At 52.1% G+C, this 17,178-nt stretch overlaps 1 protein-coding gene across 2 annotated transcripts in view; it reads right to left on the reverse strand.

Moving 5' to 3' along the window:
* The window catches only part of LRRC8A (leucine rich repeat containing 8 VRAC subunit A), a 28,648-nt gene that overhangs the window by 8,932 nt on the left and 2,538 nt on the right, over positions 1-17,178 (reverse strand). The window contains exon 2 of one of the 2 annotated variants that reach the window (XM_027035331.2): positions 16,308-16,414. The exons of the other annotated variant lie outside the window; for it this stretch is intronic. The gene's annotated coding sequence lies outside the window, so the exon portion shown is untranslated. The remainder of the gene's footprint in view (positions 1-16,307; positions 16,415-17,178) is intronic. 2 annotated transcript variants of the gene reach the window in all.

Below are 17,178 nucleotides of genomic sequence, written 5' to 3' on the forward strand. Positions count from 1 at the left end.
ACAGAGCCCAGTGAAGGGCTCGAACTCACAGTGAGACCATGACCTGAGCTGAAACCAAGGGTCGGAGGCTTCACCGACTGAGCCACCCAGGTGCCCATGAACTCACTTTTGTAAGACAAATAGGGAAATGCAAAAAAGTTCTATGAGGATGCATGTAATTATGTCCCTACTGGATCCTGAAGGGAGTCTTTCTTACACACACACACACACACACACACACACACACACACACACAGAGTAGGGGGTGCGGCCAAGCAGAGAGAAGACAAGAAAACAAGACCGATCTCCACCGCATGCTGGATGATATCACAATTATTATTATTATTATCATTATTATTATTATTTATTATTATTATTATCTCTGGCCATGTGCATCTGCATGTGTGTGTATAAGGAAATTAAAAATAGCAGCGTATTATCTCCCTGGAGAGTTCAATTCGGCAGGTCTCAGGTAGAGCTTACACTTGACTTTGGTGACGCTAACGATCGGCCAAGTTTGGGGAACACTGCGTAAGAAGCCACATTCAGGAAATCCAGCCAGTGACATACAGGAGGAGTGCAACAAAATGAAGGTGCGAAAGGAATCCTGTGCTTGGGCTGTCTGCAATCACCCTGCCAAGATACACTGCCCTTACAACTACTGGTCTGCAAGACTGTAACGAAATTTTAAAAAGTACTCTATGTTCACCAGAGAACGCTTGGGGAAATATAAAAAAGCATAAACACAAAAAAAGAGATCCCTTGTAAGAACACTGCCAGGGTTACCCACTGTTAACTTTTCAATGCGTAATAACCTTCCAGTCCTTTCTGTGCATATTTTTTAAAATAAAATTGTGAATTTTATTTTACTCCCTATTTTCCAATGTAGAATCTAGATTTTTTTTTAAGTTTACTTATTTTGAAAGAGAGAGAGAGGCAGAAAGAAAGGGAGAGGAAGAGAGAACCCCAAGCAGACTCCACACTGTCAGCAAGGAGCCCAACGCGGGGCTCGATCTCATGCACCATGAGATCATGACCTGAGCCGAAGTCTGGCATTCAACTGACTGAGCCACCCAGGTGCCCCTAGAATCTAGACTTTAAACCAAGGTTTAAGTACTTGTATTTTGACAGACTGGTCTGTTTCTCTTGGGAGACAAACCAGGGTGCTCAGACTACGGGACTGCCCCCCTCATTCTGACTGTTGGTAATGTTAATAATGACCACGGTAATGAAACATTCATAAAACGGGCTTCCCTGCAAACACCAAATACCAAATGTGTTCCATCCTCTTTCCAGGGCACACCGGGATGGGTGGGAAGAAAGCAACCCAGGACTCTGAGAGGGAATCGGGGCACTCAGATGGACGTGTGCCAGGCACTGGGCTAGCCCATACCACGGAATCCCTTCGATGCCCACGCGTAGGCCTGTCTTTGGCCTCGTTCCACAGACGGGGGAACTGAGCTCAGGGAAGTGAAGTCACCTGCCATGGACACTCTACGACTCAGGGCAGAACTGGGACTGAACCCAGGCCTGTCCCTCCGCCTCCCCATTTGGGTCGTCACTGCTGCACGGGCTTGCTGTCAGCGTGACCATGCCAAGAGGCCACACCCGGGAGTCCAGCTTCCCTGCCCCCCTGGGGTTCCCAGAACTCAGGTCACCACGGGGCCAGTAGACACCACCACCCTCCCTGGGCCACCAGCTCCAGCCCAGGGGTCAGCCCTCCTGGCGAGAAGGCCTGGGCCTCTAATGACTGGCTGGCTCCTTACACCGCCCACACTCCTGGGGAGGGGGCACCCCGGGGAGGGCTCGCTGAATCACGCAGCCAGCCTCCAGCTGAAAGAGACCCGGATACTCGTCCCTCCCTCGCCAGTTCCCCAAGCCCACATCCAGGCAGGCACCCAAAGGCTGGGGACGGAAGGGAGGAGGGGCCGAGACCGAGCGCCCGAGGGCGTGCACCAGCCTGCCCCGGAGATTCCAGAGAGAGACGGCCACGGCAGGACGCCAGACGCTGGGGGCGGAGCAGTTTACGACCAGGCAGGATGTGGTTGCAAACTCACAGTTTTGGAGGGAGGTGGGTGTGCCAGCCTAGTGGGGACACCCGGTCTCACGGTGAGGAGTGGCCTCTGGGCCCTGCCGTCCTAGGGCTTTGCACATGTGGCTTCCTGACTTCTGAGGTGGGAACTGTGCACAGCTCCGTTTACAGGTGAGGGAACTGGAGGCCGACAGAGGGAGGAAACAGCCCAGGCCATTCCAGACCGGCATGTCTGGCTCTTAGCTTGCCCCCGACCCCAAACACTTGGTCTCAAGCACAGCCTGAACTCGCTGCCATCCAGCCCTTGGCTCAGCCTTCTGGGGACGAGTAAAGTGCCCAAGGTGTGTCCACGCCTCAGGGGCCTCTGTGTCCAGTGGGAGCTCATGGGCAGTGGTGGGAGACACAGATGCCGCCTCCCTGCTGAGAAGAGCCTCGTGGAGTCTCAGGGTGCAGAGCCAGGGGCCCTGGCTGGGAGTTTGGTGCAGGCCCGGCCCCGTGGGGGTGACCCTCTAGCTGCACCCTATTTCTGCCTCACCTCTGCCACCAGCTCACTGTGGAACTCTGGACAAGGCACTGCCCCTCTCTGCTGGGGTTTTGGAAGAAATCTGGAAAGAAGGTGAAGGCACCAAACCCCAGGCTTTAGTCCCCAGGGATGCGAAGGAGGGGCACCCGCCCCAGGGGCCCCCGACAACAAACAGCTAGGTGGTAGGGGCAGCCCCCTCCCAAGCAGCTCTTGCTGAGGCTGGGGTGGGGCAAGCCAGTGGCCAAGAAGCCTGAGCTGAGATCTGCCGGGCAAGGTCCTCGCTGGCTTTGGGCCTCAGGTTCTGCACAGACACCTCACAGGGCTGCTGGAAAGTGTCCACAGAATTTCACGCTTTTACAGTGCTTAGCGTAGAGTGGGGCGGGCAGGCAGGCGGTTCAGGCACCTCCTCGTCTTGCTCCTTCAGGGCAGGAGTCTTTGGCGCATAGTAGGTGCTCAATAAAATCAGTGGGTCTCAAGAGAGGGCCCAAGAGGACGGGGCAGGAGTGGGACGCAGGGAAGGGCAGGGCCCAGGCATGGCGGGGAGGGAGGGCAGCAGCGAGTTTCAGGTGGATGTGGGCAGGGCTGCACATCCTGACAGGGAGGAAGCGGAGGCTCCGCCCAACCCTGAGGGCCCCTGGGAAGGAGACAGAGCCCCTCACAACCCACCCCGCCCCAGGTAGGGATCTCCAGTGCAGGGACCCGCCCCACGAGCCAGTGACTCAAGAGCACTGAACATCCACAGGGGCAGCTCCTGTTCCCAGACTAAAGACTCAGGGCCAAGTCCAGGATGAGCACATTGTTCCAGCACCCATTTTTTTTTCTTTTTTTTAAGTGAGCTCTACACCCAACGTGGGACTTAAACTCATGACCCTGAGATCAAGAGTCATGCTCTACCGACTGAGCCGGTCAGGCACCACCCCCCCACCACACCCATTTCTTTTTCTCCAAATTTCACTGTGGTAATATACACATAACATAGAACTTACTGTTTTAACCATTTTTAGGTATGTCATTCAGTGGCATTAAATACACTGCCATTGTCGTACAGCCACCACCACCAGCATGGGTCTGCTCTGTCCCCATTAAACACCAACTCCCCACTGCCCCCTCCCCCAGCCCCTGGCAACCGCCATTCTACTTTCCGTCTCTATAAAGTTGACTATCCCAGGTGCTCCATGAACGGAGACGTGCAACAAGATTCATCTCTTTGTGTCTGCCGTATTCCATTTAATACAGGGCCCTCAAAGTTCATCCGTGTCTTAGCACGGGTCAGAATTCCTTTCCCTTTTAAGGCTGAATGATATTCCCCACAACCATTTTACAGATAGGGAAACTGAGGCTCAGAGAGAGAAGCCACTGGCCCAACTTCACACTGGCTGTAAGTGACAGAGGCCACCTTCAGAGCCAGATCCACAGTGGAGCCCGGACCTGCAGCAGCTCCAGGGGGCCACCCGGGTGGAGCAGATCCCACCTGGAAGCAGACCCCTGTGCTCAGGAGGGCGCCACAGGGAAAGGGAGCAGGTTCAAGGAAGTGGGGATCTCATTTCCGGTTACAGAAAGCACTCCGCCCAGGACGGTTCCTGGAGGCAGTGTGTTCATCCCCTCCCTGCACTGAGCCCCTCCCCAGCTTGCATCGCCTCCGGCCAGAGGAATAGTTTGTCTCCCCCATGGCCTGTTTCCCTGTCCCAAAGGGGGCAGAGACTCTGTCGTGGATATGCCCACATCTTGTAAAAGGTGGTCAAGGGACCGAGGGGCATGTGATCCCAGGCCTGTGCCTGCCTTGGGCACCTCCTTTCACACTGTCTGTGGCCCACCCTGAGGTCAGCCAGCAAGGCTTGGCTCTAGAGCTGCCGATGCCATCAAACACCCCCTTGTCCTGGCCACCCCTGCCTGCGGCCAGCAGGGAAGGAGCAGTGTGTCCAGGAGCCAGGACTCCTTTCCCTCGTGGCACGTTGGTTTCCCCAGCCATAAAATGGGGGGTGGGGCGGGGGACACAGATGCCCTGCCAAGCTCTCAGGACTATCAGAAGTCACTGAAATGAGTTTTCCCAAACTGCCCGTGTATGGCCCATCGGTCAGGTGGAGAGCAAGCCCCAAGCTACATGATGTGAGCTTAGAGCTGAAGGGATGGCCGGGCTAGTCTGGGCTCTGTCCTGAGTGGTGGAGTGACCCTGGGCGGGCGCCTTCATGTCTCTGAGCCTCAGTGCGCCCCCATCTGTGGGATACGGCTAAACCAGACATGGGCCGGGCCCCCCAGAGCAACCCCGACTTCAACAGACAGTCAGGGGTGGCTGAAAAGTGCACAGAACAGGAGCACAAAGGAAGGAAATGGAAGGAGGAAAACCACCCAGAGGGCTGGCAGATACCAGGCAAAGAGACACCGGTGGGTGGGGCCTGGCCCACAGTGGGCGGGTCTGGACCACTGTGGGCGGGGCCTGGACCGCGTGGGCGGGAACCAGGATGCGACCTTTTCAATGGAACGAAATAGCTGTGTATGTAATACCATTTTGGAAAAAAAGCAAGATCCAGAAAAATAAATAAATATAATCTCATTCTGATAAACCCTTGACCCACAGTCCCTGCACCGTGGGGAGAGGCTCTCTCTCCGAGAGGGAATAAGAAACAGAATGAAAAGAACCTAATTTTTTACCAGCATGCATTATCTTTGTGATTGATAAAATAGTAGAGTTCAAAAGAAACAGAGCCTTAAAAAAAAGAAGAAGAAAAAGAAAATCAGTTCTCACGTGGGGATCAGGTGTTCTTTTGAAGTTCTGGGAGGGCAGTTTGGGGAGGGCAGTGGGGAATTGGGTCAGATCAGGTCAGGTCTTTGCCCCAGGAGATGGAGAATTTGGAAAGGATCCTGAATAGAGGACAAAGATGAACGGGTTGAACTCAGGGAACTGAGAAAAGACAAAAAGGCAATGTGCCTTGCTGTCCTCTGAGCTCTGGGCTGACTACTTCTTTTCCAGAATGGACGCCTCACTCTGAGCTACAGACTGTGCCCTCCTAGAAGTCAGGGGTTAACATCCACCAGTGAAGTGGGAGGCCAATGGCTGCACCCAAGTAAAGCTTCGGAGGCAGTGGGCAAGAGGCCACCCAGGGGCCGGGGGCCAGGGAGGCTAGGAGTCCTGCAGGACAGAGGCCACCCCAGACTCATCCGGGGCCCTTGTGCAGAGCCCAGAATACAGCAGTGGAGACAAGACCTGCCGATCTGGGTGGAGCTCAGGAAGGAGGCCGTAGGAGGAAGGATGGCAGTTGTCTGCGAAAGAGCAGGACAAAAGTCAGTTACAGGAATGTTCATCAGAGTATTATTTATGCCCTGGGAAAATTGGAAACAACCCAGATGCCCATTACTGGGTGACTGGTTAAAGACTCATTAAATGATCAGATGATAAAACACTATGAAAGAATGAAAACTTGTTAGAGCAAGACACCCAATGACTTGATAAGAGGAAAAATGTCAGAAGTATGCTACCTGCAAAGAGTAGGTAATAAAACTGTGGTGGAGTAATTCTTCCGTTACGAGTTTTATGTATACAAATAAAACTGAACACACACATTTGAACCATATTGGCAGTGACATCAGACTGCTGTTTATAATCTTTTTTCACTCCAAACTTACCTCTATCTTCTATTACGCTAGTCAGGTAATGAAGTTTGGTTTTTTGTGTGTGTTTTTTTTTTAAGTTTATTTTTTTCAGTAATCTCTACACTCAACGTGGGGTTCGAACTCATGACCCCAAGATCAAGAGTTAACATGCTCTTCTGACCGAGCCAGCCAGGAGCCCTGAAAAGATTTTTTTTTAAATCACAATTCCAAGGGCATCTTTTGGGATGAGCACTGGGTGTTGTGTGGAAACCAATTTGACAATAAATTTCATATATTTAAAAAAATAAATAAATAAAAGATCAACACTTCAATTTAAAAAAATAGCAATAAAAATACAATTTGGGTAAAAAATAATAAAATAAAATAAAATAAAATAAAATAAAATAAAATAAAATAAAATAAAATCACAATTCCAAGGGATCAAGCATAGCTAAGACAATTTGGAAGAACAAGGTGAGAGGAGACTGACCACAAAGATATAGGAATTCAGCCAATGTGGTATTGTGATGTAGGGATAGATGGATGGATCAAAGGAACAGAAGGGTGAGCCTAGAAACAGACCCTGAAATGTCTGGAAACAGACATGAAGAGTGTTAGCTTTGCAGGTCGAGGGAAAGAATGGGCGTCCATGAATGGAGCTGGCTCTCAGGTACTCACATGAAAAAAAGCATAGCCTCATCTACTTCCTAATATGAAAATAAATTCCAATGAACCAAAGACCTAAGACAAAAGCTCCAAGAAGGCCAACACGGGCAGGGCTCGATCCCACAACCCTGGGATAATGACCCAAGCCGAAATCAAGAATCAGACCCTCAACAAACTGAGCCACTCAGGTGCCCCAAAAGTTGAAAGTGTTTAAAAAAAGGGGCACCTGGGTGGCCCAGTTGGTTAAGCCTCCAACTCTTGGTTTCAGCTCAGGTCATGATCTAGTGGTTCGCGAGTTGGAGCTGTGCATCAGACTGCACTGACAGCCCAAAGCCTGCTTGGGATTCTCTCTCTGTCCCTCTCTCTCTCTCTGCCCCTCCTGTGCTCTCTTAAAATAAATAAACTTTAAAAATTTTTTACGTTTATTTATTATTGAGAAACAGAGCATGAGCATGGGAGGGACAGAGAGGAGGGGAGACACAGAATCCGAAGCAGGCTCCAGGCTCTGAGCTGTCAGCACAGAGCCTGACGCGGGGGCTTGAACTCTAGAATGGTGAGATCGTGACCTGAGCTGAAGTCAGACGCTCAACCGACTAGACCACCCAGGCACCCCAAAATAAATAAATAAACTTTAAAAAAAAAAAAGAAAGAAAGATCTAAGAGATCAACTTAGGATGAGAAAGGATTTCCTATCACAAAGAGTACAAATCCTTACAGGAACAGATTGATATTGTGATCACATTAAGTTCAAATAGGGACACCTGGGGGCGCCTGGGTGGCTCAGTCGGTTGAGCGTCCAACTTCGGCTCAGGTCATGGTCTTGCAGTCTGTGGGTTCGAGCCCCGCATCGGGCTCTGTGCTGACAGCTGGGAGCCTGGAGCCTGTTTCGGATTCTGTCTCCCTCTCTCTGCCCCTCCCCCACTCATGCTGTCTCTCTCTGTCAAAAGTAAATAAACATTAAAAAAATTAAAAAAAAAAAATAGGGGCGCCTGGGTGGCTCAGTCGGTTAAGCGTCTGACATTGGTTCAGGTCACGACCTCACGGTTCGTGAGTTCGAGCTCTGCATTGGGCTCTGTGCTGATAGCTCAGAGCCTGGAGCCTGCTTTGGATTCTGTGTCTCCCTCTCTCTCTTTTCCTACCCTGCTCGCACTCTGTCTCTCTCTCTCTCTCTCTCAAAAATAAATATTAAATAAAATAAAATATATGCATATCAAAGAACATAATAAAAAACAAGTAAAAAGAACGCGCAGATTTGGAAGAGATATTTACAATGTGTGTAACTACCAAAGGTTATTATCCAGGGCAAATACAGAACTCTTACAAACACAAGAAAGAGACAATCCAAAAGAAAAAAAAAAAAAAAAAAAACGGCAAAATACATAAACAATTTACAAGAACAAAATGCAAATGGAATTTAACGCATGAAATTAATTCCTAATCTCGTTACCAATCAGGAAATGCAAATCAGATGCCACTTCATTCCCCTGCAACTGGCAAAAATGCTGAATTCCTAGACGAGGAGTTAGGATGCACATATCCTACAATCCAGCGACTTCTCTCCTAGTTATAGATCTCAGGGAGTTGTTTTACACACATGAGAAGTCACGGACAAGAATGCTCTCTAAAGAGTTGCTCCTAACAGCCCCAAATCAGCAGCAACCCATCTATCAACGGGAGAAAGGATAAATCATTACCGTCGTACAACGGAATGCTAAAGCAATGAGTTAATGATCTATACCTACATGTACTAACAAGAACGGACCTCAGAAACAACGCTGAGCCAAAAAACAAGCTACAGAATAATGTTATGTCTTATGCAAGGTTTTCTATAATGTAACATATCCATGTGTAGCAAAGCTATAAAGACATGCATGGAGACCCCCCAAATCAAGATAATTTCATCCAGAGAGGTGAAGCAAAAGGGCTCGGGGAAGAGGCTTCGCTTATGTCTGAAATAATTTGAGACAGAGACAATCTAGCTAACGCAATTACTGTAAAAATTAAGGACCGACAAAGCTGAGTCCTGGATACAAAGATATTTGTTCTGGTTTTATACTTTTCCATGTGCTTAAATTATTTCATACAAAATTTTCCAAAATCATCCTCCGTTTCTACCCCCTCTGGTGGGTCCTCTCTCTGGTCCTCACACCTGCCAGGCTCAGCTGGAGGCGGCCGCTCTGGACCTACTGCTGGGGCAGCAAATTCAAATCCTCCTTCCAACTGGCCTGCTCCTCACCTGTGGTCTCTGAGGATCCTAGAGAACACGATACCACCCCTGCCTGGTCCTGCCCTGTGCCCAGAGAGCTGCCGAAGCGGGTAGGATGCAGTCAGACCCTTTCCACATCACAGCAGATGCAGGCGGGAGAAGTGGGAAGGTTCCTGTGGCAAGGCCGGAATATCCCTGCCCCTGGAGAGTCTCTATCTTCCCCCTTGGTGGCAGGCAGATCGCGGAGGGCACAGAGAGCAACAGCTTTGGATCTGGGAAGACACAGGTTCAAAAGCAGCTCTCCTGTGAAATCATTCCATGACCCTGGGAAAATTATTAGCTCAAGCCTCTGTTTTTACAGTTTTAAAATAAGAATAGGGGTGCCTGGGTGGCTCAGTCGGTTAAGCTTAAGCATCGGACTTCAGCTCAGGTCATGATCTTGGGGTTTGTGAGTCTGGGCCCTGAGTCCTGCATCAGGCTCTGCACTGACAGTGAGGAGCCTGATTTGGACTCTCTGTCTCTCTCTGTCTCTGCCCCTGCCCAACTCATGCTCGCACACACTCACTCACGTGCTCTCTCTCTCTCTCAAAAATAAAATAAATTAGGGGCGCCTGGGTGGCTCAGTTGGTTAAGCGTCCAACTTTGGCTCAGGTCATGGTCTCACGGTTCATGGGTTCGAGCCCCACGTTGGGCTCTGTGCTGACAGCTTGGAGCCTGGAGCCTGCTTTGGATTCTGTGTTTCCCTCTCTCTCTGCCCCTCCCTTGCTCACATTCGGTCTCTCTCTGTCTCTTTCTCAAAAATAAATAAATGTAAAAAAATTTTTTTTAATAAATAATTAAATAATCAATAAATTTTTAAACTGAGAATAATGCTACCTACCTCATACATCTGTATACAGTGACCCAAAAGATGTCCAAGAGATATTAAAAAAAAATCGGGGTGCTTGGGTGGCTCAGTCGGTTAAGCATCTGACTTCACCTCAGGTCATGATCTCACCGTTTGTGGGTTTGAGCCCCGTGTCGGGCTCTTTGCTGATAGCTCAGAGCCTGGAGCCTGCTTCAGATTCTGTGTCTCCCTCTCTCTGCCCCTCCCCTGCTCGTGCTCTGTCTCTCTCTCTCAAAAATAAAGTTAAAAATATTAAAAACAAACAAACAAAAAAACAAGTACAGAGTCTCAGGTTTGCAAGATGAAAAAAAGTTCTGGAGCTCAACGGGGGTGAGGGCCGCAGAATGGTGTGAACGCATTAATATGCCACTGAACTGTGCGTTTAAAAATGGTTAAGATGATAATTTTACTTGTGTATCTTACCGCAATTAAAAAAAAAATCAGGGCAAAAGAGGCATGATCCTATTCTTGTTTTTAAAAAATTGTATCCCTAAGTTATTACTGTATGCATAGAAAAATCTGGAGATCTATACATAGAACTATATTCAGTTAAGTCTGAGGGCGGATCAGATAGCAGAGGGTTGTCATTTTACCATATACTCTTCTGTTATTTAAATTTGGTACTTTTCTGAGCAGGAAAAATACCTGGGAAGAAAACCAGAAGGCCGTCCTCACCGTGCGGTTTCTGACGACTGTAAAAGTTTACCAGAAGTACCTGCCGTGTACTGTGTTAGGAAAAGGTTGGTCCACCCCTGCCTGCCCCACCCAGGTGGCCGACACTCCACGGGGTGCTGGTCCTCACTGCTGGGAAGCAGCACCCCAGGTTGGGTCGGCTCAGACCCTGGAGACAAATGACTTTTCCTCTGAGCCTCAGTTTCCTCAACTGCAAAATGGGAATATTACCGTACCTGCCTCAGAGGCTTACTGTGACTACTCAACATAATGCACCGTGTGGCACAGAGGAAGGTGTTACGCTTACCACAACCCACCTGTCGCTGCAGAAAACCCTCCCGGAACTCAGTGGGGGAAGACACCCAGGTGAGGGCTGAGCCACAAGGAATGGCATCTCCATGTACAAACCAGACCCCCCAGAGCCCTCCAGGACCTGCCCCCGTCTCACAGACCACACTCAAGGGCCTTGAGCTTCTGGAGCCCCACCCAGGCTCAGGACCCCAGGAAAGGACGGAGGTAGAGAGCTGGCGATTTACTCTCAGAACCACCCCTTAGGTATCAACCGATGTCGTTGATTTCCTCCTGATGCTTCTTACAGAGGGGGAAGGGAGTAAGCAATGATGTGCTGCCCTCTCCATCCCGGAGGGTGACCACCCAAGCGTGCTCCTGCCCCCGCGTCAGCCTATGGAGACTTGGCTTTCACACTCAAGCCGTGGCAGGCCGGCCAGGCTGCGGGTAAACAGGGCACAGTGAGCCTTTTGTTAAAGCCCAAACAGAGATGCTGGGCAAGCTTCCCAGGCAAGAGGGGAGGCAGGAGGCTGGCGCCCCTCCTTGTACCACACTTGGAAAGGCTGTCTCTCCAACACTCTCCCAGGGAAGGGGGAAGGGCCCTTCCCAAGAGGCCTGAGGAAGACGGTGGGTCGATGGCCCTGTCCCGGAAGGGCTCTGGGCCTGTGAATCTGCTCCTCGGTCAGCACCCCTGGGCCTCCTCTGGTCCCAGAGCTGGGAGTGGGAGGAAAGGTCGCACCTCGCCATCTGGTGCACACAGCCCCCACCCACTCAAGAGCAGGGCATTGCCCTCCAGGCCCCCACACCCACTTGGGGTGAGTCAGCAGCGGGCCGGGGGCACTGCCTGGCTTGGCACTCAGCCTGTGGAGCAAGGCACACCCTCACTTCCCGGGAAAGGAAGATGGGAGACAGTCGAGGAGGGAGGGGGAGGGAACAAGTTTCACTTCCAAACTGCTCTCATGTTTGGGCCGGGCCTCCCAAACAGGTCTGTCCTCATACAATCTCGCAAGGCTGTGGCCTAGCTTACAGGGTGAAGGGTGACAGGTGAGGGACACCCATCTGGGGCTCCTGGACTCACAGAGGCAACAGGCCAGGCTGGAGGCTCAAGCCACCCCCTCACCACACCAGGCTGGCGTTAGCGCTCCCGGCTACCGGCAGGGACCGCGTGCCAGCACTGAGCCCAGCACTTCCTGTGCCTTGGCTCCCAATCTCCACGAAAACCAGGAAGGTGGCTTTCCAATTCACCAGTGGGTGATCTTGGGAAAGTCCTCTTACCTCCCAGGGCTCTGGGTTACCTCATCTGTAAAATGGCTCGTGAGTTGTAGTGAGGACTGAAAGAGGGAGTCCGTGGAAAGCTTCTGGCCCGGTGCCTGCCACGTATTAAGACTCTGTAATGTTAGCTGCTGTTATTGTTATGGGAGGCGTCCTGATCAGTCCCTTTATGGGAGAGTGGTTAAGTGACCTGCCCAAGGCCACAGAGCTAGAAGATGGTGGGAAAGATCACCACCAGTCTGCCTTTCCATTACACCAATCTGTGTCGAAGGCTAGTGCGGCTCCTGACCCTACCAGAGCGCCTGGAACCCTGGAAATGCTTCCTAAGACAAGACCTCCTTTTCCCGAGGGGTACATGGAATCAAGGCTTCTGCAGGGAACCCGAGCAGAGCATACTCAGACGCCTCTGGTGTCTCAGGTATAGCTTTAAGGAGACTCTAGAAAGGAGCCCTGCTCTGTCGGGTCTGGGCCCAGAGGCCAGATGCCAGATCAGGGTCCGTGGTGGCAAAGGGGCCTTGGAGGTGGGCCTTGATCTGCTATGAATGCCAGCACTGCCTGCCTGGACAGGTTACAAAATGGGGGCAGGAGCACCTAAAGGAGGCTGCAGACACATCTTCTGCTGAGATCCCAGGGGACTGGGACTGAGACCAAGGTAAGCTGCCTGTGGCCCAGCTCTCTGGGCTGGAGGGGGGTGCTGCCCCCAGAGATCCCAACACAGGGCACCAGGGGGGAGGTGTGGAGTGCAGAATCCCCGTGCACCCAGCTTCCTGCCGCCCCCCGCCCCCCATCGGAACATTTGTCAACAGCCGACTCCGGAGTTCGGTGCTGGCACCTCTGAGGGTGTCCAGGTGGCATGTGACAGCTCTGGAATTTTACAGCCACTTTTACTCCGGTGGAAGGCTGCTCCAGGCAGGAGGCTATACAGCAGCAGCCTATTGAATTTTGAGGTTTTAGGGCCTCAAGAGACAGTTAAACATAGAACTTACTAAGAGATGCAGCAGAAACGCATCGGGAGAGATAGCAGGGGATGTTTGCGGCTGGGAGTAAAAGCCGTTCTAGAAACCTCAGTCCCAACACATCCTAGACAAGGGATGGTTAACCCCCCGACACGTTCTGGGAAGTCACTAGAATCCCCGCTGCTGAGGACAGCTCGGCCCTGCTTCTATACCAAGGGTGTCAGATGGACGCCTTTGCCAGAGGTGGGGACCAGGGCTGAAAGCATCGCCCTGCTCAGTGTCTCCTGGGATGGTCCACAGACCGGCCGCCTCACGACAGCCTGGGAGTGTCCTCAGAATGCAGATTCCTGGGCCCACCCCTGCCCAGGTGTGTGGCGATGGGTCCCCGGGGAAACAGCATGGTCACCATGCCCCCCCACCCCACCCCAGGGAAGCTCTAAAGTGCCTCCAAGCCTGAGAACCTGGAGAAAAAGAAAAACGGAAGGTGGGGTGGAAAGAGCACAGGCTGCCAAAGCTAACAGCTCCGGGTTCGAGTCCCAGCTGTGGTCTCTGACGGTGGAGCCATCTCACAGAGGAGACCGTGGCGGGGAGCTGCCATATGTATGCAGTGACCCGACATACCACCCAGTGCTCCGACTGTGGCCACTGGGGACAACTGGGGGACAGGAAGGCCCTGCCGTTAGAACGAGGGAGAAGGCGGACAGCCCAATTCCTGGAGCCAAAGTGTCTCCAGAGAGAAGGAAAAGAGACTGCAGGGAAAGAACAGGAGGAGGGAACCCGGTGAGGAAGAGGGTCAGGTCAGGGAGCCTGAGAAGGCCACCAGGTCAGGGACACCTCATTCCCAGCTCGACCCTGCCAGACCACAAAACCAGGCTGCCAGGCCTGAAATCCCTCCTGCCCCAACAGAGCATCTTCAGACCCAGGTCACAGGACAGGCCCTCTGCCTTCTCCTCCCCTGCCCACCTTCAAGGTTAAAACCTGAAAGGAGAGGGGCATCTGGCTGGCTCAGTCGGTGGAGCATGTGACTCTTGATTTTGGGGTTGTGAGTTCGAGCCCCGTGTTGGGTGTAGAGTTTACTTAAAAACAAAATCTTTAAAAAAAATTTTTTAATGTTTATTTTTGAGAGAGAGAGAGAGAGAGAGGGAGGGAGGGAGGGGCAGAGTATAAGCGGGGCAGGGGCACAGAGAGGGGGAGACACGGAATCTGAAGCAGGCTCCAGGCTCTGACCTGTCGGCACAGAGCCCCACACGGTGCTTGAACTCACGGACTGCGAGATCATGACCTGAGCCGAAAGTTGGATGCTTAACCGACTGAGCCACCCAGATGCCCCCAAAATAAAATCTTAAAAATAAAACAAAACAAAACAAAACCCAATAGGAGCATTCCAAAGGGACCAAGACTTCCCCCAGGAATTGCCAGGGTCAGTGAGTCAGGGCCAGACTCAGGCAACACAGCAATTCGTGCATGTCCCTTCCAACCCCCCCAACCTGGCGCCTGCCCTAGGTAGACAGAGGAGGCCGAAACCTCTCAGGCCAGCCCAGGCCGTTTCCTCCAAGCTGTCCCTGGCACGGAGGAAGATTTCTGATCTCAGATAAGTTGGACCTGCTGCTTCCTACTCGTCCCTGGCCAGAAGAACTTCGGCTCAGGCTTCCCCTTCCTCTCCAGGAGGTAGAGTTCCTCAAAACCAACAGGAAACTCCTACAGGGCAGGGCTGGGGTTTGCCGACCTCCTCTCAGTAAACAGGAGAGTCCACAAAATCACACACCAGGTATTTCCTACCCCCCTCGGTGCTGTTGTCAATGCGCTAACAGCTCAAAACCCCAGAAAGGTGAGGATGGGGGCAGTGGGGGTGTGCTGACGGGGACACACACACACACACACACACACACACACACACACACACACACGGATCCACCGGGCCTGGGAAAGAGGGCCTGCGGGAACCAGGAAATGAAACAAGAGCAAGCTGTGAACCAGCCGCCCTAGCAAGACTTGACATGGGGAAAATAAGCAAACAGTAACACCACATGTGGAATGATACCCTCCTCCCCATTCACCTCTCCGGAGATGGGATCGCGGGAGACTTTCGCTTTCCGTGACATCAAAATCAAAGTGTTATAAAAACGTATAATGAACATGCAACTCTGCTGATAGTTAAAAAAAAAAAAAAAAAATTACTGTTTCTTTTAAAATCCAGGCTGGGGAGGGCCAGGCCCTCCTTAACAAAAAGCTGAGGTGACAGGTGGATGCAGCGAGGCCTGGGGCACAGAACAAAGGACCCTGGCTCAGGATTCCAGGATCTGGTTCCAGCCCCACATCCCCGCCTGCCTTCCTGAACTCTTGGGCAACTTTCCCCACTTTGAGCTTTAGTTCCCACATCTATAAACGAGGGATGAAGGCCACTGCCTGAGTTTCCCCAAATGATCAGAGGAAATCATTGACAAGGGTGCGTTTTACAAATGATACAGCAATCTATCCACGTACCCGCTAAGGTTATGAGACACGTCCGGGGACACACGCTGCTAAGTGCCTTCCCTGTATCAACATATTTAAAGCAAGATGAGGTACTAAAATCATCACCTTTTTATGGCTAAGGGAACAGAGGCTCAGAGAGGTACAGCGGCTGGCCCACAGTCACTCACCAAACCCACATCCCAGACTATGAAGTCTGGGTCCCAACCAGCGCACTTTCCCACCTTTGGGAACTGTTTTCCAAAGCGTGGGCCAAGGAACCCCAGTCCCCAAAGACGTCCACACGATCAATTAACTGTGGCGATGCGCAACTTGCCGGCCCCCTCTCAGAGACTCATCGTGCTCCCTTCGATGCAGTCAAGGCTAAGAAGTCCCACAGCAAGGTCAAGTTGTTTCCCAGAGTCATCCAACCACTGCGACCACAGGTACGGGCGTTCCACGGAACAACACCTTGGGAAATGTGGTCACAGGACGGTCCGGTTAACAAGTCAGACCAACAAGATGTGGGCTGGGGGAGACAAAAAAACAGAGGTTCGCAAGGAAACCTAATGTTGGCGTTTGAAGTACAGCTACCACATACTCCTCAGCTGGCCACGGAGTCGGGAGGAGGAAGAATTCTCTCCTGCCACCTTTGCCCTAGATGCCCTGGACCCGTAGTAAGAATAGCAAAGGACCGCAGAGATGGAGATACTGCCCTTTGCCCCCTCGGCTGGGGCAGACACCTGACTGGAGGCTGGCCTGGCGGCGGGGGGGGGGGCAGTCCTTACCCCGTGGACGGTTCTGCTATCTGCGTGCTGGCTGTCGGTGCTGAGGCTGGCCCACGTCTGTCTGGGCAGGGTCCTGGCATTCCTCTCGCTCCATGGAAGCTGCCTCCCTACGAGGAAGCAAGAGCTACTGTCAGCAGGGATGTGTGTGGCTATCAAGAGTTACCTGCTGTGCTGCCAACATTTTCTGAGTGCTTGCTCAGTGCCAGGCCCCGGACTGGGCTCTGGGGTGATAAGAGAGAACCAGACAGCCTACTGGGAGACGCCAAGGCAATGATTACAGTCAGCTCTTGGGAGCTCAGGGCTCTGCTGGGGGTACCCGGAAACTACGGGGACCCAGAGGAAGCATGAGACCCAGACCGGTGGGGTCAGAGAAGGCTCCCCGGGAAAGGTGTCGCCTGAATTGACTTCTAAGGAAGAGCAGAGGTTGGAGAAAGAGTACAAGTTCGCCTGGAAGGGAGAGAACGCGACATCTAGACAACGCTGAGTGGTTCTGCCTGGCTAGATCTAGGACCGGAGGTGGGAAGTGACGGGACGTGAGTTCCCGTGGGGCGAGCTGAGTCCAGGCAAAGGCACAGCTTCAGCCCAGACACACGAGTTCGACGCATACACAAAACCCAGCCAGCACCTGTTAGTCAGGAAGCATTTAGTGAGTATCTAAACACGCGAGGCACTCTGCTCAAAACCATTCACAAGACTGGAAAAGACAAGTTAGCAGGGTGGGAACAGAAGTGTGATCAGACTACAGTAGGGGTAAGGCGGAGTATCCAGACCACTAGGAGTTGAGACTGTGGCCCCCAGCCATCGGGAAAGGCCAAAGGATATGCAGGAGTTAACAGGAAGGAGGGAGTGCAGGTGGGGAGTGCACGGGCAG

Source organism: Acinonyx jubatus, chromosome D4 (genome assembly GCF_027475565.1).
Source record: "Acinonyx jubatus isolate Ajub_Pintada_27869175 chromosome D4, VMU_Ajub_asm_v1.0, whole genome shotgun sequence".
Lineage (NCBI taxonomy): Eukaryota > Metazoa > Chordata > Mammalia > Carnivora > Felidae > Acinonyx > Acinonyx jubatus.